This window comes from Halichoerus grypus, chromosome 4, assembly GCF_964656455.1.
Source record: "Halichoerus grypus chromosome 4, mHalGry1.hap1.1, whole genome shotgun sequence".
Classification (NCBI taxonomy): Eukaryota; Metazoa; Chordata; class Mammalia; order Carnivora; family Phocidae; genus Halichoerus; species Halichoerus grypus.
The window spans coordinates 18,495,412-18,509,729 of NC_135715.1; the positions used below are offsets into that span (position 1 = coordinate 18,495,412).

Consider the following 14,318-nt stretch of genomic DNA (forward strand, 5'->3'; position numbering starts at 1 on the left):
TGTCAACATTGCACCATAATAAAAGCTTGAAGGATGGGATACATATTATTGTGATCTTTGGAAAACACACTCTTCCATACCCCAAAATATCAGTTTACGACAATGAAGACAGGCAGAATTCCCACATTTGGAAGAAGAACAAGAGTGTAACAACAAATGGTCCCACGCCTTACACCACGTCTTGAGGCCAGGAACAGCAAGGCCCACCCTCCTGAGTTTTATTCCTCTGTCAGTCCTGCAGCCACCGGCTGCGTGTCCACCTCAGTCTTACCTGAAAGGGGTTTGGGGAGTAAGTCTCTATTTTTAACAGCTCTCTTTTTGTTAGCAGTGGTTCTGAAGCTCTGAGAAAACACAATTAAGAGAATTAATCATCACAGTACTTTCAGGATCCAGGTTTCTCTTGAACCACCTAAAATCTGAGATGCCGGTCAATTCCATTTCTCTTACTTTCACCAGCTCGAATGCTAGCCCATGGTCTGCTTGCCCTCAGATACACTCACTGCCTTCTTGTTCTTCTCAAACTTCATAGGCTCTTTCCCATGTTCCCATGTGATCTGCCTTTTGTTAGAAGGAAGAAACCAGGGTATCTCTCCCTATGCCTTGCATGGCACCTTTGGCTGCGTTTCCTTCATAATCCCATTGCCCAGGTTTCAGGGACACTTCATTCTCCTTTGTTCTCCTGGCGTAGGGAGATGGTCTGCCCTGCTTTTGCTCACCTCTGGGTTGACTTATCATTGATTTGACATCTCTCAATGATTCCATCATCTAACTAATTCCACTATTAAATGTCCTTTGTTTCAAATTCTTAAAAGTACTTAAGTATTATTTAAGCTACTGTTATTCTGACTATTTCAGTTAGAGCAACTAAATCTACTGATTTTTACAAATTGAATTAAGTCTGTGGAGTGTTCTCTATCTAAATTGTGACTTTTCCCATTTTAAAGTTTATTAAAATAAGCTGATTTATTAAATTAGCTTATTCATGTTCAGAGAAAGGAAGTGTTTACTGAACATTTATTACCGGCAATAGATTTCATAAATCATTCAATTCTCATGATTCAATAAAGTTGGAGGGTCACCCTCCTCTTATAGTGAAAAACCTGAAACTAAGATTAATTAAGTAACTTATCCAGTATCTTACTCTTTATTATTCTTTCCATGACACCATACTATGCGTTGCCTATTTTATTTATTGCCTATGGTCTTTATCCTGCTTTGAAAATTGCCATTTGATATTTAGTAATAAATTTTAATGTTTTAGTGAACATCTCCAAATCAGATTTGTGTTCTTCATAAATACCTTTTCATCTATACTTTGATAAATCAAAGCTTTTGGTTGAGAATTAGTTACTATAGGAATCCAATTAATAATCAAACATGGAGGGGGAGTTAAGGCATTTCAGGAAGAGTGCACACAACCAAATCACCAATAATTACTTAAATTTTCACTATTTGCATACTAAGCTCATAAAGCCTAAAAAATACATTTAATTTGTAGGAAAAAACCATTCATGAATAAATAAATTAGTATTAGTACTGAAATAAACCTGTTCTCTGCTTGCACAGTAGGTCTGACATTAGTTAGAAAGAAATCATATTGAATTAATATAACGTCCACACGAGTATAAATCATATTGTCGGCTACCACAGTGTCACAAAAGCGCTTCACCATAAAGTGATGGTTTGGTTGCAGCCACATTTGCATTGAGAATGATGAAAAGCATCTGAGCTTGTTTGGTGTCACCTTGAAACATGTTTGAAAGCTCAGGGATACACATCTTTCATGTATATTTTATTTCATGTAGACTAATTTAGTGACAATTTTAGTTTTTCTGAGTTCCTTTTGGGGAAAGAAAGAAAAAGTCTTGAGTGTGAGGATTCAAGCCAAAGAAATGTGTCAGGCTGAAAGTGACAAAAGCCTCTGCGGTAGGCAAGATTCTAAGATGTTCCCCAATATTCTGTCTCTGGTGTGCACACCCTGCAGAATCCCCAAGACTGCAAATTTAATGTGTTTTAATCCTGTGATTAGGTTATGACGTATGACACCATTAACCTGGAGATGGGGGGGATTATCTTGGAAGGCCTGACCCAATCATTTGAGCCCTTTAAAAGTAGAGAATATTCTATGACTGCTCACGGAAGAGCAAGTGGAGAGACTGGAAGGGCAGTTCTCCATGCTGAGATGGGGAGGACCTCATGCTCAGGAACTGGGAGCAGCTTCTAGGAGTTTAGAACTGTTCCCAACTGATGGCAAGCAGGGAAATGGGGATATTAGTCCTACAACAGCAAAGTGACACATTCTGTCAATAACAATGATGAGCTAGGAAAAGCACCTGAACTCCACGTGAGAACATAGCTAGCTAATGCCCTGATTTTAGCCTGAGCAAAAGCCAGCCAGGCTGTGCCTGGACTTCTGACCTATAGGAATGTGAGCTAATAAATGGATGTTGTTATAAACTGCTAAATTTGTGGTGATCTGTTACACAGCAATAGAAGAGAACTACATCTCCAAAGGTGGCCTGAAAGATCCCTTTCAGCACCCTGAGAACGCATGGGGTTGATGGGACACGGAGGGACTTTTGTGCACGGACTTGCTCCACATGGTCATGTTAGGACTCTCCGGTCTACTCTGAACAACTGGAGTGGGCTTAGGCAGTATGGGGCTTTCATTACTCAGCTTGAGTCCCAAAGCATGTATAGCGTCCCAGCTTACCAAGCACATTTTGATACACGGCTTGCATGAGGCTGAGGCTTTACTCCAGCAAGCATTTTTGTCTGTAACCATATATACATTGGAGGATAGAAAAATCCTGTCATAAATACTTGGTCTCCAAATCTGAATCCACTGCTCTATAGGAAGATGTGTCATAGTCATTGAAAAGGGTGTACTGTATTTTGTAAAATAATCTGCCTTTTTATTGCTTTATTTATTACCCAATAAATAGAATTTGAATTTTTGATAGTTCTTGCTTGCAAATTGGCAATTTACAGATATGCAAAAACATAATCCCACAAACCTAAAATACTGTTTAGTGTTATGCTGGCAATTACTTTACTTTCTTACCACAAAGATAATTATAAAGCATATTATTCAATTTTTTTGAACAAAATGAAGCATTCCTGAAAGGTTGGACAAAAAAAAAGTTTTTTGTTTTTTTTTAAGATTTTATTTATTTATTTGACAGAGAGAGACACAGTGAGAGAGGGAACACAAGCAGGGGGAGTGGGAGAGGGAGAAGCAGGCTCCCCACAGAGCAGGGAGCCCGACGTGGGGCTCGATCCCAGGACCCTGGGATCATGACCTGAGCCGAAGGCAGATGCTTAACAACTGAGCCACCCAGGCGCCCCCCCCCAAAAAAGTTTTTTAAATAACGTATTTGCTACTGAACATAGTATATTTTAGAGATGCAATTCATTGTCAGCCCTTGCCATTTGCCTTTATCTCTTTAACTATGATGAATGTGAAGCCAGAGCAGCTTATTTAGATAGTGAAGTTAACCTTATTAATAACAGTACATGCCTTATAGTGTTCCAAGTCATACTTCAGAATAAAATGTGTCCTAAGTTTTACTGGTTTGCTCAACAGCTGGAAAAAGAGACATACTTAGTATTACAACCAATACTGGGTGATCAGAGCGTGAACATACTTTTGCCACAATAAAAATTTTAAGTATAGGAGACTTCTGTATTTTACTTAGGCCCCGAATACTAGAAGAATTTTGTATACTGCAATGCTACATCAATTATTAACCAAAGTGTGGTATGTGGGTTATGTGAGATGACTTTAGATAGCAAACCTAAGAATATTTTTTACTTAAGTAGATAGTTAGAAAATAATATTGTGTTGAGTGTAATATTTATGGTAGGTAAAACCATAATGCTGGTTTTTAAAAATTAAACATATTTAAATAGGAACGGAATGGGGTGAAATAAAATGATTAGGTAAATATTAATTTAAGTGTTATACAGACATACCAAAAATTGAGAGAGTGTTTAAAAAAATGATTAAAATTTGGGAAACACTGTTTCTAAACTTCTTACCTCTATTTGATTTCCAGTTCTAAAATTAATTGTATTCCTTTACTTTTCCAAAATATATTTTCAAAGGCATCAAGTTAATGTCAGCAATTAAATTTAAGAAATTGAAAGCATTTATTTTTGATTACTTCAATATTTTACTAAATGATTCACAAACTACATTCTCCTATGTAAAGGTTCTAGATCTGAACTTCTCTGAGTGCTATGATGCATTTAAAATCCAATCAGAATAATCTATTTATTTATGAAGTAAATAAATTACAAAATCATAAATAAATTAGAAAATTATTTATGAAACTCTCTTCATATAAGAGTTTAAGTTTTGAAATAAGTATATTTTAATTTAGTTAGTAAAATAGTTGACCATCAACAATCATCACTTACTTATATTGCTTATATTGTATGTTTTTGTATATATGAATATGAATTTTAAAAACATATTTTAGTGTATTTATGTATATTAAAGGATTTTCATATGTGTTTATATATTTTTAGTTGTTATAGATTATATTGCAACTGGAATGAATATCTACACTTTGATCAGTATTTGTAATTTGATAATAGAACATACTGATAGGTTTTATTAATCAACACTGGTATCCAGTATAAAACAGAAATAAGTCACTTCGTACTTTGACAAATGAGCAAAAATGCTATTTGGTTATGAGATATTTTGCACACCTACAAAATGAGAATTAGAATTCTCCCATTCCATGCTTAGGGCCCTCCGTCTTTTCTGAGTCCTCCGCCCAGATTATCAGCAATGGAAATGCATAATGTTTTCTATTGTGGTCTGCCTCATTTAGTGTTAGTTACTACGGTGATTGCCTCTGTCTATATCTCACTGTGTGATTGACACCAAAAACAATCTTGGGTTGGAGAAACAGATTCTTCTTATTTAGGTGCACCCTGAAATGCGTTATAATTACATACTCAAGGGAACTTATGCTGAACACAATTTTACCTTTACATTATGGACTCTGCCTGCAGGCAGTGACAGTAAAGAATAATGAGATGAAGCCAAAGATTTCTGCAAACTCTTCTCTGCAAAAAAATGGGGAGAGGGTAGACTCAAGGGAAAGAAATGCTGTAAAAGTTCCATGTCAGATAGAAGAAAAATAACATACTTAATTTGAAAGGAATGTGAGAAGATTGTGTTAGGGAACAGACTAAGCTGATATAACAAAGAGACCAATGATGCATTAGCTCACAAAAACAAAACGAGAAAAATAATTTTATTTTTCTCTCAAATATCAGTCCAGAGTGAGCAGGCAATGCAGGGCAAGCAGGAGGACCCCCCCCCCTCCCCCCGGATTACATATTTAAAACTAGCTCAGCAGACTGTGTCTTTAGTCAAGACCCAGGCAAAAAAAGAGAGAGAGAGAGAGAGGAGAATACACCTAATTATGTCAAGAACAAAACTGGGAAGTCACATGTACCTCTTCCCTTAACATGCCATTGTCAAGAAACTACCCTTACTTATCTACAAAGGAAATTGGAAAAATATAATCTCTGGCTGGGCAAGTACTCACCAAAAACTCAAGTAGTTTTATTATTAAAAGGGAAATGGGCCAAAGAATATTGGAAAACAGAAGTCTTGCCTTTGGCCTCTGGTGCCCAAGTATCCACCTGCATCAATCTTCCCATACAGAAAGTACAGGCCTCCCCAAGGAATGTAGCTGAAAGTTCATCTAGTTATTGTTCCCATTTCAAAATCTAGGATCTCCTAGTGATGTTTATTTCTGTCCACCTGATCTACAAGTGGATCTCAAAGACTAGCAATTTACTATCTTACAGACAAGTTACTTGCACTCCCATACATCCCAATACAAAATGATGAAGTATTGCACTACTAGGTATTTACCCAAAGCTACAAAAATACAGATTCAAAGGGGCATATGCACCTTGATGTTTATAGCAGCAGTATCAACAATAGCCAAACTATGGAAAGAGCCTTACTGTCCATTGACTGATGAATGGACAAGGAAAATGTGGTATGTGTGTGTGGATATATACACACACAATAGAATATTACTCAGCCATCAAAAAGAATGAAATCTTGCTATCTGCAATGAAATGGATAGAGCTAGAGCATATTATGCTAAGCAAAATAAGTCAGTCAGAGAAAGACAAATACCATATGACTCTACTCATATGTGTAATTTGGGGAACAAAACAGATGAACATATGGGAAGACAAAAAAGAGAGGGAAGCAAACCATAAGAGACTGTTAACTATAGAGAACAAACTGAGTGTTGATGGAAGGAGGTGGATGAGGGATGGGCTAAATAGGTGATGGGTATTAAGGAGGGCACTTGTGTTGAGCACTGGCTGTTATCTGTAAGTGATGAATCAATAAATTTTACTCCTGAAACCAGTATTACACTATATATTAACTAACTAGAATTTTAATAAAAATTTGAAACAACAAATGATAAAGTAGGATGAAGAGCTGCAATCAAAACTACCATTCTGAAAATAAAGAATGGGAAACATAGCAATCACATTGATATTCTATTTGGCAGGAATTGAGATTTCCTTTCTAGGAAATAAAGTAAATTCCTTAGTTAGGCTTTGGTTCTGATCCCTAGAAGGAACACATTTGTCCACTGCTCCCCATGGCCACTGGCCTTACCCCTAGGAGATTCATTCTTTTCATTATCTACTATGGTATCAGCTTAAGTCTGGGTCCAATCAGGAGAGAGAAAACATGCAGTAATTTGAGCAAGAGTTTAATATCAAGAATCACTGGGGTGCCTGGCTGGCTCAGTTGGTAGAGCACGCAACTCTTGATATGGAGGTTGTGAGTTCCAGCCCTGTGTTAGGTGTAGAGTTTACTTTAAAAATAAATAAAGTCTAAAAAAATATCAAGAATCACTAACTAAACGGGCATGTGGAAGAATGAGGAATTGGCTATTAAGAAGTAAAGAGAAACCCAAAGAATATAGGAATAGTAGATATAAGGAACAGCCATCACCCCTATGGCTGAGATAGAGCCCTAAGGAAGAACCCCTCCCCCCAAAAGACTGAGATCCAGACCTTGTTAAAAGGCTCAGTATGGCTCACTGAATGGCAGAGAAGTCACTGTGGGATTGAGTCAGTAGAATTTACCAGAAATCCACTCCCTGGTGTATTAGGGATAGCAATGCATGGGGCTTTTGCCTTAGGTATTCCACTATGAAACTGCCCAATGGAACTATTACTTCTGGGTGCTGCTGACCATTATATGCTGAAGGAGATGGACAATGGAGAAGAGCCTGCCAGGTGAGCACCAGAATGAGAAAAGAATACCTCTTTCTAGCCCTGGTAACTTTGGGCTTCCTAATGCAGTGTACAAGTTGGGGGAGGGGGGAAGGAGTTATTGTAATGGTGAAAGTAATTTATCCTGATCACTATAAACTAGAGTTGCTTGTATAAAATGAGGTGAGTGAAGAGTGTATCCTGAGCCCAGGGAATGCACAAGGGTGTCTCTTTGTAGATTTTATGCCCATTGATCATGATGAATGGGCAATTATAGCAACCACAGCACAAATATGATAAGGGGTCAGACTCTTTAGGGGTGAAGACCTGGATAGTCCCACCAAGCAAATGACCAAGATCAGCTGAAATGCAAGCCGAGAGACAAGATCAAGAAATCTAGGAAATGTGGTGGAAGAAAGAAATGATAAATATCAAAAACAGAGGCAGGACTAGCTGCAGTAATAGGACTGCAACTTATTTCAGTATTCCCGTCATGTTAAGTGTCTTGACACTGGCCAGTCATAATTTTACAGAAAATCTATAATGGATTGAGATTAATGCAGATCTGCGTGGTGCAAAGGGTGTGCTGTTGGGACTTCTCTTGTGCAACATTTTAAATCTCCCTGATGACACCTCATATTCCAGACACTTGTGAGGCAAGGAGATCTACACAAACTGACCAGTTTTAGAGAGCACGCAGACAATGTCTCATCTTGGCTCTGTGCTATGTATCACTCACTTTCTGCCCAAGGAGAATGCAGTGGATATCAGTATATATGTGCTCTTTTTCTTCCAAGTTTTTATTTAAATTCCAGTTAACATACAGTGTAAGAGTTTCACATGTAGGATTTAGTCATTTATCACTTACATACAACACCCAGTGTTCGTCACAAGTGCCCTCCTTATACCCATCACCCATTTAACCCATCCCCCTACCCACCTCCCCTCCAGCAACCCTCCGTTTGTTCTCTATAGTTAAGAGTCTGCTTTGTGTTTTGCCTCTCATTCTCATTTCCCCTATGTTCATCTGTTGCTTTTCTTAAGTTCCACATGAGTGAAATCATATGCTACTTGTCTTTCTCTGACCGACCTATTTTGCTTAGCATTAATACTCTAGCTCCATCCATGTCATTGCAAATAGCAAGATTTCATTCTTTTTTATGGCTGAGTAATATTCCTGTGTGTGTCTAGACACACCACATCTTTTTTTATCCATTCATCATTTGCACTCTTTCCATAATTTGGCTATTGCTGATATTGCTTAAGTATCAGGATGAGTGTAACCCTTCAAAACGGTATTTTTGTATCCTTTGGGTAAATACCTAGTAGTGCAATTGCTGGATCGTAGGGTAGTTCTATTTTTAGAACTGCATCCTTGCCGACATCTGTTGTTTCTCATGTTGTTAATTTTAGCCATTTTGACAGGTTTGAAATATCTCATTGTAGTTTTGATTTGTATTTCCCTGAAGATGAGTGATGTTGAGGATCTTTTCATGTGTCTGTTGGCCATCTGTATGTCTTATTTGGAGAAATGTCTGTTCATGTCTTCTGCCCATTTCTTAACTGGATTCTTATTTTATTTTTTCTTAAAGATTTTATTTATTTATTTGACAGAGAGAGACCCAGAGAGAGAGGGAACACAAGCAGGGGGAGTGGGAGAGGGAGAAGCAGGCCTCCCGCCGAGCTGGGAGCCTGATGCAGGGCTCAATCCCAGGACACTGGGATCATGACCTGAGCCAAAGGCAGACTCTTAATGACTGAGCCACCCAGGTGCCCCTTAGTTGTTGTTTTTTTAAGATTTTATTTACTCATTTTAGAAAGAGAGAGACAGTGTGAGTGAGCAGGGGCAGGAGCAGAGGGGGAAGGAGAGTGAGAGGGAGAGAGAATCTGAAGCTGACTCCACACCAAGCTGGACACAGAGCTCCATCCCAAGACGCTGGGATCGTGACCCAAGCTGAAACTGAGTCAGTCCAACACTTAACTGACTGAGCCACCCAGGTGCCCCAGGATTATTTGGGTTTTGGGTGTTGAGTTTGTAAGTGCTTTACAGATTTTGGATACTAACCCTTTATCAGCTATGTCATTTGCAAGTATCTTCTCCCATTCCATAGATTGCCTTTTAATTTTGTTGATTGTTTCCTTCGCTGTGCAGCTTTTTATCTTGATGAAGTCCCAAAAGTTCATTTTTGCTTTTGTTTCCCTTGCCTCAGGAGACATGTCTAGTAAGAATTGCTATGGCCAAGGTCGAAGAGGTTGCTGCCTATGTTCTCCTCTAGGATTTTGATGGTGTCCTGTTTCACATTTAGGTCTTTCATCCATTTTGAACTTCTTTTTGTGTTTGATATAAGAAAATGGGCCAGTTTCATTCTGCATGTTGCTATCTAGTTTTTCCAACACCATTTGTTGCAGAGACTCTCTTTTTTCCATTGGATGGTCTTTCTTGCCCTTGTAGATTAGTTGGCCATATAGTTGTGGGTCCATTTCTGGCTTTTCTTTTTTTTTTTTTTTAAGATTTTGTCAGAGAGAGAGAGTGCGAGTGAGTGTGCACTCAAGGACTAGCAGGGGGAGTGGCAGGCAGAGGGAGAAGCGGGCCTCCCGCTGAGCAGGAAGCCGGATGCCGGGCTGGATCCCAGGACCCTGGGATCATGACCTGAGCCGAACGCAGATGCTTAACCAACTGAGCCAGCCAGGCATCTCTGGCTTTTCTACTCTGTTCCACCAATCTATGTGTCTGCTTTTTGCCAATACCTGTATAAATGTGCTATCCAGAAGAGACGGTGGTTAACATCCTGGAGTGATTTCAGTAGGACAACCAATAAGAAAAACGAGTCCCCCTCTTCCTTTCAAGGCAGACAGTTTTCATAAGGGTATCCTGAAGGTTTCATGGGGTGGAACACTAGGCAATTTTAGTAGTGACCAACTTTCATTTCACTCCCCTCCCCCTCATTCCTGCTCTGGGAGTCATTTCTAAGATAAACTACTTGCCGGTAGGCCTTTGTCTCAGATCTGAATATCAACACAACCCCATTTAAGGTAGAAGACTTCTCTCTGAAAGGTTTTCTTTTTTTTTTATTTTTTTCTTTTTTTTTTTTAAAGATTTTATTTATTTATTTGACAGAGAGAGACACAGAGAGAGAGGGAACACAAGCAGGGGGAGTGGGAGAGGGAGAAGCAGGCCTCCCGCGGAGCAGGGAGCCCGACGCGGGGCTCGATCCCAGGACCCTGGGATCATGACCCGAGCTGAAGGCAGACGCCTAACGACTGAGCCACCCAGGCGCCCCACTCTGAAAGGTTTTCTAGAAACCAGGCTCCCTTCACTGTTGCTCTCTCAACCCTAGAATTCTACTCTGCTTCTCTGCAAGGTCAAAGCTGACTCACCAGCACCAGGTCCATATTTCATCCCAAAGATGGGAAAAGAGATAGAGGAAGATAAGCACCTTGCTTTAAAGGAAGTGATCTAGAAGCTGCACGTATCACCTGTGTTTACCTATCGTTGGCAAGAACTTTGTCACTTGGCCACTCCCATTGCACAGGAGCCAATAGTCTCCAGCTGGGCAGTCATGTGCCAGGTAAAACTCTGCTGATCCTGGTCCTAGATGGGGGATGGGAAAACAGATTTGGGGGTGAAATAAACAGTCTCTATGTAATAAAATAGAAAATGTAGCAATGTATATTAAGAATTTTCTGAAAATATTCCCTTCACCACCAAGTAAAAATGCCTGGGTGTTGTGGCACAGAAATAAGCCCCAGTACTGCCCACGTCTTACACTAATTCTGCCATTTCTCCCAACCAGCATACACTGTATTCATTTGCCATTTGCTTCTCATTTTCCCAGAATTATCAATGCCCATCTTTCGCCTGTTCATTTCTTAGAGAATTTTGTGATGTCTTTTACTATGATTACTTTTTATATTAAGAATAGTAACTCTATTTCATTTTTATTATCATTATTTCATTTCCCTTTTTTGTTTCAAACACTTTTTGGTGTAGGGTTATTTTAATTTTGGTTCTGGCATTTTCTTAACTATATATTTTTGGGTTGGAGGCCTATTTATTTTGTTCCACTGATTTATCTCGATTATCGCCAGTGTTTCTCATTTTCATAGTCTAACTTCATGAAACATTTAGTGCCTCATATATTTCCCATGTTGTTCACCTTCTTCCCATCTTTGCACCTGTTTGTTCTTCCAGATGGATACTGGAATTATTTTTGCCAGGTCCAAAAGTAAATTCCACTGGGTTTTTATTGGAGCAGGGTTGGCTCAATGATGCAGTACAGGAAGACTGATATATTGCTGTTTTTCTCATACAGAAACCTGACTAGCTCTGTTTATACAACTTTTTATGAATCATGGTGAAGTTTAAATTTTTCTACCTTTCACTCTCCAGGTCTCAAGACTTTTTTCTAGATATTTTGTCTTTAACAATTTTCTTGTAACATGAATATGCTACTACCTAAGGAAAACTATTAGCTTTTTAATTTTAAGTTAAAATACCTCATTGAAGTCTCTTTATTAGTCCTAGTAATTTTTCTACTGATTTTTTTTGGGTTTCCATGGAAGACAATCATTTTGAATGCTGATAATGATAATTTTGCCTTCACTTTTCCAATAGTTAGGCCAATTACTTCTGAGTTCTATTTCATTGTTTATTAAATACTACCAAAGCAAAGCTAAGTCATAGTGGTGACAACTATTTTAATATACTATTAAATTTGTTACAGTGTTATTTGTATTATATTTATGTAGTTATTTTGCATCTGTCATGAGATTATCCTCTATTTTATTTAGTATTTTTCTCAGATTTTAGTGCTAACTTGAAGAAATGCATTAGAAGCCTTTTAATTTGCCCTCTGTTCTTTCAGTGTTTGTAACAACACTGGAACTGGCTCACCCTCAGAAATTTAAAATAACTCAATACCCCAAATTCTCTAGGCTCAAAGTTTTTGATGGGAATTTATTTAGTCACATTTTAAAGTATTTCTTGGTTATTGGTCTATTAACAATATCTGTGCTTTTTGAATTATTTTAGTAATATATTTTCTCTAGAACATTAAAACTGCCTTAAATTTTTCTGTTCAGCAATAGGCAATATTAATATTTTGCTATTTCCTTAAATTTTGTTAGCATAATTGTCATAATGTATAAATTGGTCTGAAAGGCAGTACAACAGTTACGAGAACTGGTTCTAGAACCAGACTGCCTAGATTTAAGTGCTGGCTCCTCCACTTAGCTTTGTGAATGGGGTCAGCTGTACAGCTTCCCTGCCCCAGTTTCTTCATCTGTAAAATGGGAACAGTAATGATAGGTTATCTCATAGTGTCATTATTGTTAGGATGAAAGAAATAACCAGTGCCCGACACAAGGTACTTGTTGGCTACTACTATCTTTCACTAGACATAAGGACATTCACAGGTCCGCTCTGAAGAATGAAGAGCTGAATAAATTGTCTCTAGCAAAACTACTCAAGCCACTCCACATACATTTTAAGGTTATACAAAGTAGTTCTTCCAAGTTCCGCACAAGGGAATGAGGCGCTCGGTGCTGCCCTCTGCAGTTCTGCAGCAGGGAGCCTGATTTGTTTATTACTACAGTTTCGGCAAAGAAACTACATAGAGTAGGAATGGGGCGGCTGTAATTCCCCTGCTGTGGAGGCAAGATTTAGAGAATAAGGAGGCATACAGGTCCTTGTGTTTTTTGCAGCAGCATCCACCCTCTCCCATCAGTGAGGACGGGCCATGCCCTACTCTCACTGGTATCCTGGGTTCGGAGGTGAGAGTCTGTGGCGGCCACAACTCCCACCTCACTCCTCCTGTCACTACCACCTCCCTTTTTCTAATCCACTTGCTCTAGTAAATGATTCCAAACCAAAATTTTCCAATAATGCTTTCTTAATATTTTCTGGCTCTAATCCCATATACACATGTAGCAAGAACATGTACAAGTTCAGGCTAGGGAGAGGTTTTTCCACACTGATTTCTGGATAGGAGGCCACGTCTGCCACTGCGGGGCTCTCTCTTATTCATGACTGAAGGCCTTTTCAAGCAGGACACTCATTCAGGCGAGCAGGATCCTTCGGACACTCTCATGCCTCAAATGCACAGCAATTATTCTGTCCCTGTCATGCCACAAGGAGTGGCAAGAAATCTGGTGAGACTTTCTCAGGCCTGTCACCTGAGTGAGGTGGCAAGCCTGGCTGTCAAATTCCCAATACAACTGGGATTTCTGTTACCTCCTACCTGTGCCCAACGCCTGTGAAAAACAGGAGTGAGCCATGGTGTTTCTGTCCTCCTTGCTCCCTTCAACCCCAGCTGTCCACATTCCAGGGATCTTTCCTGGTCTTGACATACAAGATTTTCTTTGACATCATTATGCAATCTTTTAAACTGTTACTTGGGCATGGGTTCATGAGATTAAAAAAAATCTTGGAAAGACCTCTATTTAATCTCAGATAAAGATGGCATCCAGACAGATTAGACACCATGCAAACTCCAGGAACTTTGAAGTTTAAATGGCTAGGAAATAGGAGATGGTTCAACAAACAGGCAGTTAATTCAGGTGAAGTAAGTTAATGAATCTGGTAGAAAATAATCTTGGTCTTTGTCATGTTTCAAAATATACTAGTGTTTTAAATAATACTTTTGCCTCTGAGTTTTCCATATGAATGTAAAACATCCAACTGAAACTAAAAATGTATTGTTTACCTTGATAGCTCCACAAATACTTAACATTTTGTAAGGATGGGTTAATGATTACTAGACAAAACCCTTAACCATGTGCATTATCACTGATGATTGATAAATGATAAATAGATGAAAAGGGAGGGAGGAAAACAGAAGGGAAGGAAGGCAAGGGGAAGGAGAGAGAAAAAAGGGGAGGAGAGAAAAAGAAAGGGGAGGAAGAGAAAGAGGACGGGAGGGAAGAAGAAAGAGAAGGAGAAAAGAATGCATATTCCTGAAACAAAACCTCCTAAAGATCTAGGACGTGTTAAAGTCTGCTGTCATGAAGTAAATTTTCTAAAACTCAGTTTATTCATCTTA

General features: G+C 38.8%; 1 long non-coding RNA gene across 1 annotated transcript in view; it reads right to left on the minus strand.

Annotated features, from left to right (window-relative positions):
• Positions 1–218: 218 nt before the first annotated feature.
• LOC144381463 (uncharacterized) overlaps positions 219–14,318 on the minus strand; it is a 28,008-nt gene continuing 13,908 nt past the window's right edge. Inside the window, exon 3 of the long non-coding RNA XR_013446703.1 lies at positions 219–341. This is a non-coding gene — a long non-coding RNA (uncharacterized LOC144381463). The remainder of the gene's footprint in view (positions 342–14,318) is intronic.